A 7,500-nucleotide genomic window follows, 5' to 3' on the forward strand; every position below is an offset into this window, starting at 1 on the left:
GTGGGCAGAACCGGTTTATGATTTGCCCCCGTCGTCAGATTGACAAAGAGTCTGGTTATTCAGTTGGCCTAATTTTGGAAATTGGTTAATGAGTTGTCACTTCAACTTTTGGCCGCGGTTGGCTGCAATGAGTCTTGCCGGGCTTAATAGTCGGCGTGGGGGTGAATTTGCGAAGGTGGCCGTGTTTGTATGCATGTTTGCCGGCGTGTTTAGGAAGGTTGGGTGGGTGGGTGGTTGTGTGGGCGCCGTGGTCTGAGGGCACATCCTGTGGGATGTGGGAGGCGGGGGAAGGAGAGCGCCCTTGGTGCGTGTGTCTAGGCGATGCATTGCGGAAGGATGGGCGGGTGGGGCCGGGCGTGTGGGTTCCCGACTTATCGGTGAACCATTTGCTACTGCGGGGCCAAAGCAAAAGGGAAAGCATAAGGGCGCAGGCTGCCCTCTGCGGGACAGGTCCGGCCCTGACGCCGGTTTACGATTTCTCCGGTAAAGCACCTGTCGGGTGGCGACCGGAGGGTCTTTGCAGGGCCTGGATCTCCGAGCCCGTGGGACAGGCGGGAAAGGGTGGCGGCAGCCGGTTGAAGTCCCGACCCTGGGCAGCCTCCCGGTCCTACCTCCATAACTTCGGCGAGGAGGGTCCGATCCCCGCGCGGTCGACGGCAGGCGGTAGGGCTCGGAGGGGCGCGGCCTGGTCCGCGAGTGCCCCGGCGCCGCCCCTCTGCCCGTCCGAGGGACAGTAGGAAATGGCCATACCGCTTTCCGGCCGATTGCCGCCGGACGTCCGGCCGCATTCGCTCGGTCTGCGCGGCCGGCGGTAGCCGGGGGCGAGGGGCATCGGGCGGTGGCGGAACCAGGCCGGCCCGACCGCTGGGGGCCGCCCGGGCGACGTTTGAATCTGTCGGGTCGGACCGCCGAATCCCGCGGGATTTCGGGATCGAATCTGCGGGTGGAATCGGCACCTCGTCCCGCTGTCCGGTTCCCCCCGGTCGACTGCAACGGGTTTCCGAGGCCCGTCGGTCAGGCGCGGTTCGCTCCGCAATCCGCCGGCCGATCGGCACCGGGCGGGGCTCTACGGAAAGAGGGGACCCTCCCGCGTCGAGTGCCGGCGCACCGACCCCGCAGGCTGACCGGGAAGGTGAAGACTCACCCCGCTGAATGCCCGGCCCCGGGTACCCTCCGGCTCCGGGGCCATAACTTCGGGGAGGGAGGTCCGATCCCCGCGCGGTCGACGGCAGGCGGTAGGGCTCGGAGGGGCGCGGCCTGGTCCGCGAGTGCCCCGGCGCCGCCCCTCTGCCCGTCCGAGGGACAGTAGGAAATGGCCATACCGCTTTCCGGCCGATTGCCGCCGGACGTCCGGCCGCATTCGCTCGGTCTGCGCGGCCGGCGGTAGCCGGGGGCGAGGGGCATCGGGCGGTGGCGGAACCAGGCCGGCCCGACCGCTGGGGGCCGCCCGGGCGACGTTTGAATCTGTCGGGTCGGACCGCCGAATCCCGCGGGATTTCGGGATCGAATCTGCGGGTGGAATCGGCACCTCGTCCCGCTGTCCGGTTCCCCCCCGTCGACTGCAACGGGTTTCCGAGGCCCGTCGGTCAGGCGCGGTTCGCTCCGCAATCCGCCGGCCGATCGGCACCGGGCGGGGCTCTACGGAAAGAGGGGACCCTCCGGCGTCGAGTGCCGGCGCACCGACCCCGCAGGCTGACCGGGAAGGTGAAGACTCACCCCGCTGAATGCCCGGCCCCGGGCACCCTCCGGCGCCGGGGCCATAACTTCGGGGAGGGAGGTCCGAGCTCCGCGCGGTCGACGGCAGGTGAAAGGGGCCGGTGCGCCGCGGAAGGCGACAGCAGTCCCGTCAGGCTGCACCTCTGCTCGGGCGAACGGCGTCAGGAAAAGGGGAGAGCACTTCCCCACCGATAGCTCCGGAACGCCCGGACCCATTGGCCCGCGGCACCGGTGGCTGCTAGAGGGCCTCCGGCGCCGTCAGCCGGGGTACGTCCCAGGCCGGCCGGACGGCGGGCAGCCGGAGGCAACGGCCTGGAACGGAGCCAGACTTGAGTCGTTCCGTGCCGTGGGCAAAAAGGCAGGGCTGCGGGTCAGCGCAGTTTGGCAAACCTAGCCGCAAGTGCGGGAAGGGCGGAGGAGCACACGGACGCCGCCTTCCCAAACTGAGCCCAAAGTGCCCAGGCATGCCCCCTTGATCTCGCCTAATCAGTGAGCCCAAAATAATTTCAGAGTGTGGAAACCTTATCCAAAAAGGTCGAAAAGAACGGCCAGAGATCAAGTCCGAAAGGGGAAATCAGTAACAAGCAAGCAGAGTAATCATTAACCAAAAAGCGCAAAATTATGTTAAAAGTGTGAAATCATTAACCAAAAACTCGAAAATAATGTCCAGAGACCAAGTCCGAAAGGGCAAATGGTTAACCAGTAAGCAGAGTAATCATTAACCAAAAATCGCAAAAGTAAGTAAAAAGTATGAAATCATTAACCAAAAATCGCAAAAGTAAGTAAAAAGTGTGAAATCATTAACCAAAAACTCGAAAATAATGTGCAGAGACTAAGTCCGAAAGGGCAAATGGTTAACCAGTAAGCAGAGTCATCATTAACCAAAAATCGCAAAAGTAAGTAAAAAGTGTGAAATCATTAACCAAAAATCGCAAAAGTAAGTAAAAAGTGTGAAATCATTAACCAAAAACTCGAAAATAATCTCCAGAGACTAAGTCCGAAAGGGCAAATGGTTAACCAGTAAGCAGAGTAATCATTAACCAAAAATCGCAAAAGTAAGTAAAAAGTGTGAAATCATTAACCAAAAATCGCAAAAGTAAGTAAAAAGTGTGAAATCATTAACCAAAAACTCGAAAATAATGTCCAGAGACTAAGTCCAAAAGGGCAAATGGTTAACCAGTAAGCAGAGTAATCATTAACCAAAAAGCGCAAAAATATGTTAAAAGTGTGAAATCATTAACCAAAAACTCGAAAATAATGTGCAGAGACTAAGTCCGAAAGGGCAAATGGTTAACCAGTAAGCAGAGTAATCATTAACCAAAAATCGCAAAAGTAAGTAAAAAGTGTGAAATCATTAACCAAAAACTCGAAAATAATCTCCAGAGACTAAGTCCGAAAGGGCAAATGGTTAACCAGTAAGCAGAGTAATCATTAACCAAAAATCGCAAAAGTAAGTAAAAAGTGTGAAATCATTAACCAAAAACTCGAAAATAATGTCCAGAGACCAAGTCCGAAAGGGCAAATGGTTAACCAGTAAGCAGAGTAATCATTAACCAAAAATCGCAAAAGTAAGTAAAAAGTGTGAAATCATTAACCAAAAATCGCAAAAGTAAGTAAAAAGTGTGAAATCATTAACCAAAAAGTCGAAAATAATCTCCAGAGACTAAGTCCGAAAGGGCAAATGGTTAACCAGTAAGCAGAGTAATCATTAACCAAAAATCGCAAAAGTAAGTAAAAAGTGTGAAATCATTAACCAAAAATCGCAAAAGTAAGTAAAAAGTGTGAAATCATTAACCAAAAAGTCGAAAATAATCTCCAGAGACTAAGTCCAAAAGGGCAAATGGTTAACCAGTAAGCAGAGTAATCATTAACCAAAAATCGCAAAAGTAAGTAAAAAGTGTGAAATCATTAACCAAAAACTCGAAAATAATCTCCAGAGACTAAGTCCGAAAGGGCAAATGGTTAACCAGTAAGCAGAGTAATCATTAACCAAAAGGCGCAAAAGTAAGTAAAAAGTATGAAATCAGTAACCAAAAAGCGCAAAAATATGTTAAAAGTGTGAAATCATTAACCAAAAAGTCGAAAATAATCTCCAGAGACTAAGTCCGAAAGGGCAAATGGTTAACCAGTAAGCAGAGTAATCATTAACCAAAAATCGCAAAAATATGTTAAAAGTGTGAAATCATTAACCAAAAACTCGAAAATAATGTGCAGAGACTAAGTCCGAAAGGGCAAATGGTTAACCAGTAAGCAGAGTAATCATTAACCAAAAAGGGCAAAAGTAAGTAAAAAGTATGAAATCATTAACCAAAAAGCACAAAATTAAGTTAAAAGTGTGAAATCATTAACCAAAAAGTCGAAAATAATGTCCAGAGACCAAGTCCGAAAGGGCAAATGGTTAACCAGTAAGCAGAGTAATCATGAACCAAAAATCGCAAAAGTAAGTAAAAAGTATGAAATCATTAACCAAAAAGGGCAAAAGTAAGTAAAAAGTATGAAATCATTAACCAAAAATCGCAAAAGTAAGTAAAAAGTATGAAATCATTAACCAAAAATCGCAAAAGTAAGTAAAAAGTATGAAATCATTAACCAAAAAGCACAAAATTAAGTTAAAAGTGTGAAATCATTAACCAAAATGTCGAAAACAATGTCCAGAGACTAAGTCCGAAAGGGCAAATGGTTAACCAGTAAGCAGAGTAATCATTAACCAAAAATCGCAAAAGTAAGTAAAAAGTGTGAAATCATTAACCAAAAACCCGAAAATAATGTCCAGAGACTAAGTCCGAAAGGGCAAATGGTTAACCAGTAAGCAGAGTAATCATTAACCAAAAATCGCAAAAGTAAGTAAAAAGTGTGAAATCATTAACCAAAAACTCGAAAATAATGTCCAGAGACTAAGTCCGAAAGGGCAAATGGTTAACCAGTAAGCAGAGTAATCATTAACCAAAAGGCGCAAAAGTAAGTAAAAAGTATGAAATCAGTAACCAAAAAGCGCAAAAATATGTTAAAAGTGTGAAATCATTAACCAAAAACTCGAAAATAATGTGCAGAGACTAAGTCCGAAAGGGCAAATAATTAACCAGTAAGCAGAGTAATCATTAACCAAAAAGCGCAAAAATATGTTAAAAGTGTGAAATCATTAACCAAAAACTCGAAAATAATGTCCAGAGACTAAGTTCGAAAGGGCAAATGGTTAACCAGTAAGCAGAGTAATCATTAACCAAAAATCGCAAAAGTAAGTAAAAAGTGTGAAATCATTAACCAAAAAGCACAAAATTAAGTTAAAAGTGTGAAATCATTAACCAAAAAGTCGAAAATAATCTCCAGAGACTAAGTCCGAAAGGGCAAATGGTTAACCAGTAAGCAGAGTAATCATTAACCAAAAAGCGCAAAAATATGTTAAAAGTGTGAAATCATTAACCAAAAACTCGAAAATAATGTGCAGAGACTAAGTCCGAAAGGGCAAATAATTAACCAGTAAGCAGAGTAATCATTAACCAAAAAGCGCAAAAATATGTAAAAAGTGTGAAATCAGTAACCAAAAAGCGCAAAAGTAAGTAAAAAGTGTGAAATCATTAACCAAAAACTCGAAAATAATCTCCAGAGACTAAGTCCGAAAGGGCAAATGGTTAACCAGTAAGCAGAGTAATCATTAACCAAAAAGCGCAAAAATATGTTAAAAGTGTGAAATCATTAACCAAAAACTCGAAAATAATGTGCAGAGACTAAGTCCGAAAGGGCAAATAATTAACCAGTAAGCAGAGTAATCATTAACCAAAAAGCGCAAAAATATGTAAAAAGTGTGAAATCAGTAACCAAAAAGCGCAAAAGTAAGTAAAAAGTGTGAAATCATTAACCAAAAACTCGAAAATAATCTCCAGAGACTAAGTCCGAAAGGGCAAATGGTTAACCAGTAAGCAGAGTAATCATTAACCAAAAAGCGCAAAAATATGTTAAAAGTGTGAAATCATTAACCAAAAACTCGAAAATAATGTCCAGAGACTAAGTCCGAAAGGGCAAATGGTTAACCAGTAAGCAGAGTAATCATTAACCAAAAATCGCAAAAGTAAGTAAAAAGTGTGAAATCATTAACCAAAAAGCACAAAATTAAGTTAAAAGTGTGAAATCATTAACCAAAAAGTCGAAAATAATCTCCAGAGACTAAGTCCGAAAGGGCAAATGGTTAACCAGTAAGCAGAGTAATCATTAACCAAAAAGCGCAAAAATATGTTAAAAGTGTGAAATCATTAACCAAAAATCGCAAAAGTAAGTAAAAAGTGTGAAATCATTAACCAAAAAGTCGAAAATAATGTCCAGAGACTAAGTCCGAAAGGGCAAATGGTTAACCAGTAAGCAGAGTAATCATTAACCAAAAAGCGCAAAAATATGTTAAAAGTGTGAAATCATTAACCAAAAACTCGAAAATAATGTCCAGAGACTAAGTCCGAAAGGGCAAATGGTTAACCAGTAAGCAGAGTAATCATTAACCAAAAAGGGCAAAAGTAAGTAAAAAGTATGAAATCATTAACCAAAAAGTCGAAAATAATGCCCAGAGACTAAGTCCGAAAGGGCAAATGGTTAACCAGAAAATCCGTCGAATAATGTCCAGAGACTAAGTCCGAAAGGGCAAATGGTTAACCAGTGGAAGGGCGATCAAGCGGAAAAATTTGCCCCGGTTACCCGGGATGGAGTTCCAGAGGTCCGGCCAGAGTTGTCAAATTCGTCCCGCTGATCGGACGCTTGTCATTCGGGTGGCTGGGGGTTGGCGGGGTATCTGCACAGTAGTAGGAGGTGGCAAGTCGGGACTTGGACGTTTATTCCAAGAGTCCACCCGAGCCTCCAGGTCTGCAGAGACCGACCCTAGCTGCCGCCCAACCGACTTTTAAGCCTTTTTCGGATGGGGATTTTTTCCCATTTTCGTCCATTTTTCGGGTTTTCTGTCGGGCTTAATAGGCGGCAGCCTGACCCCCGGCCGAGGCGGGGGGCGCACTCTCCCTTGCGTAAGGGTCCGGATTTGCCCCGGAAAGTGCCCCCGACGGCCTCCCGACCCGGGTGCCTGCAGGGCGGGGGAAAGGGTAGTCCCAGCCGCAGGAAATCATTAACCAAAAGACTTAGCCGTCGGGGCAGAGGCTAAGACCCGGGCTGGTGAAATCATTAACCAAAAGGAATGCACCCTTTTCCGAAAGTGCAGGCCGAAATAAGGCGAGCCTTGGGCCGGGAAGGCCAAAACCCCCAACTCATGGAAGTGTATGGGGTCGGACTCGGCGACTTTCCCGGGCCCCGAGTTGACCTTTCCCCACGGGGGCGGTCAAGTTGCTCCCGCCAAGAGGGCACGTTGCATTTGCTGCCGCTCTAGTCCCCGGGCTAGTTAATCAGTTGCCGTCGGAAGTCCCGATGCCGAAATGAAAAATGGCCGTTGCGGCGATTTGGCGCCTCATTTTCGGAAGGACTACCGGCAGGCAACCCGCCGAATTGACACTTGCGATTCGGGTGGCTGGGGGTTGGCGGGGTACCCGGAGATTTTCGGGAACTCGATTTTCAGAACTTTTGCTGGCAGCGGTTGCACTTGCAAAGTGGCCGAAGAAGTGCTCCCTCAAGGAAGGACCTTCTTTTGAAATAAAAGACCTTCCGAAGAGTGCCTGGAAGTCATTTATGAGCATTTAAGGGTAAATCTGGCGGACTTTCCATGCTCTGTTGCCGGCTCTGAAATATCGCACAGTTGGGTCTAGGCCGGTAGACTGGCTGTGAAAACAGACAAAGTGTTTTGGCGAGCGAGAGAAAACA

Source organism: Heterodontus francisci, unplaced genomic scaffold (genome assembly GCF_036365525.1).
Source record: "Heterodontus francisci isolate sHetFra1 unplaced genomic scaffold, sHetFra1.hap1 HAP1_SCAFFOLD_2011, whole genome shotgun sequence".
Lineage (NCBI taxonomy): Eukaryota > Metazoa > Chordata > Chondrichthyes > Heterodontiformes > Heterodontidae > Heterodontus > Heterodontus francisci.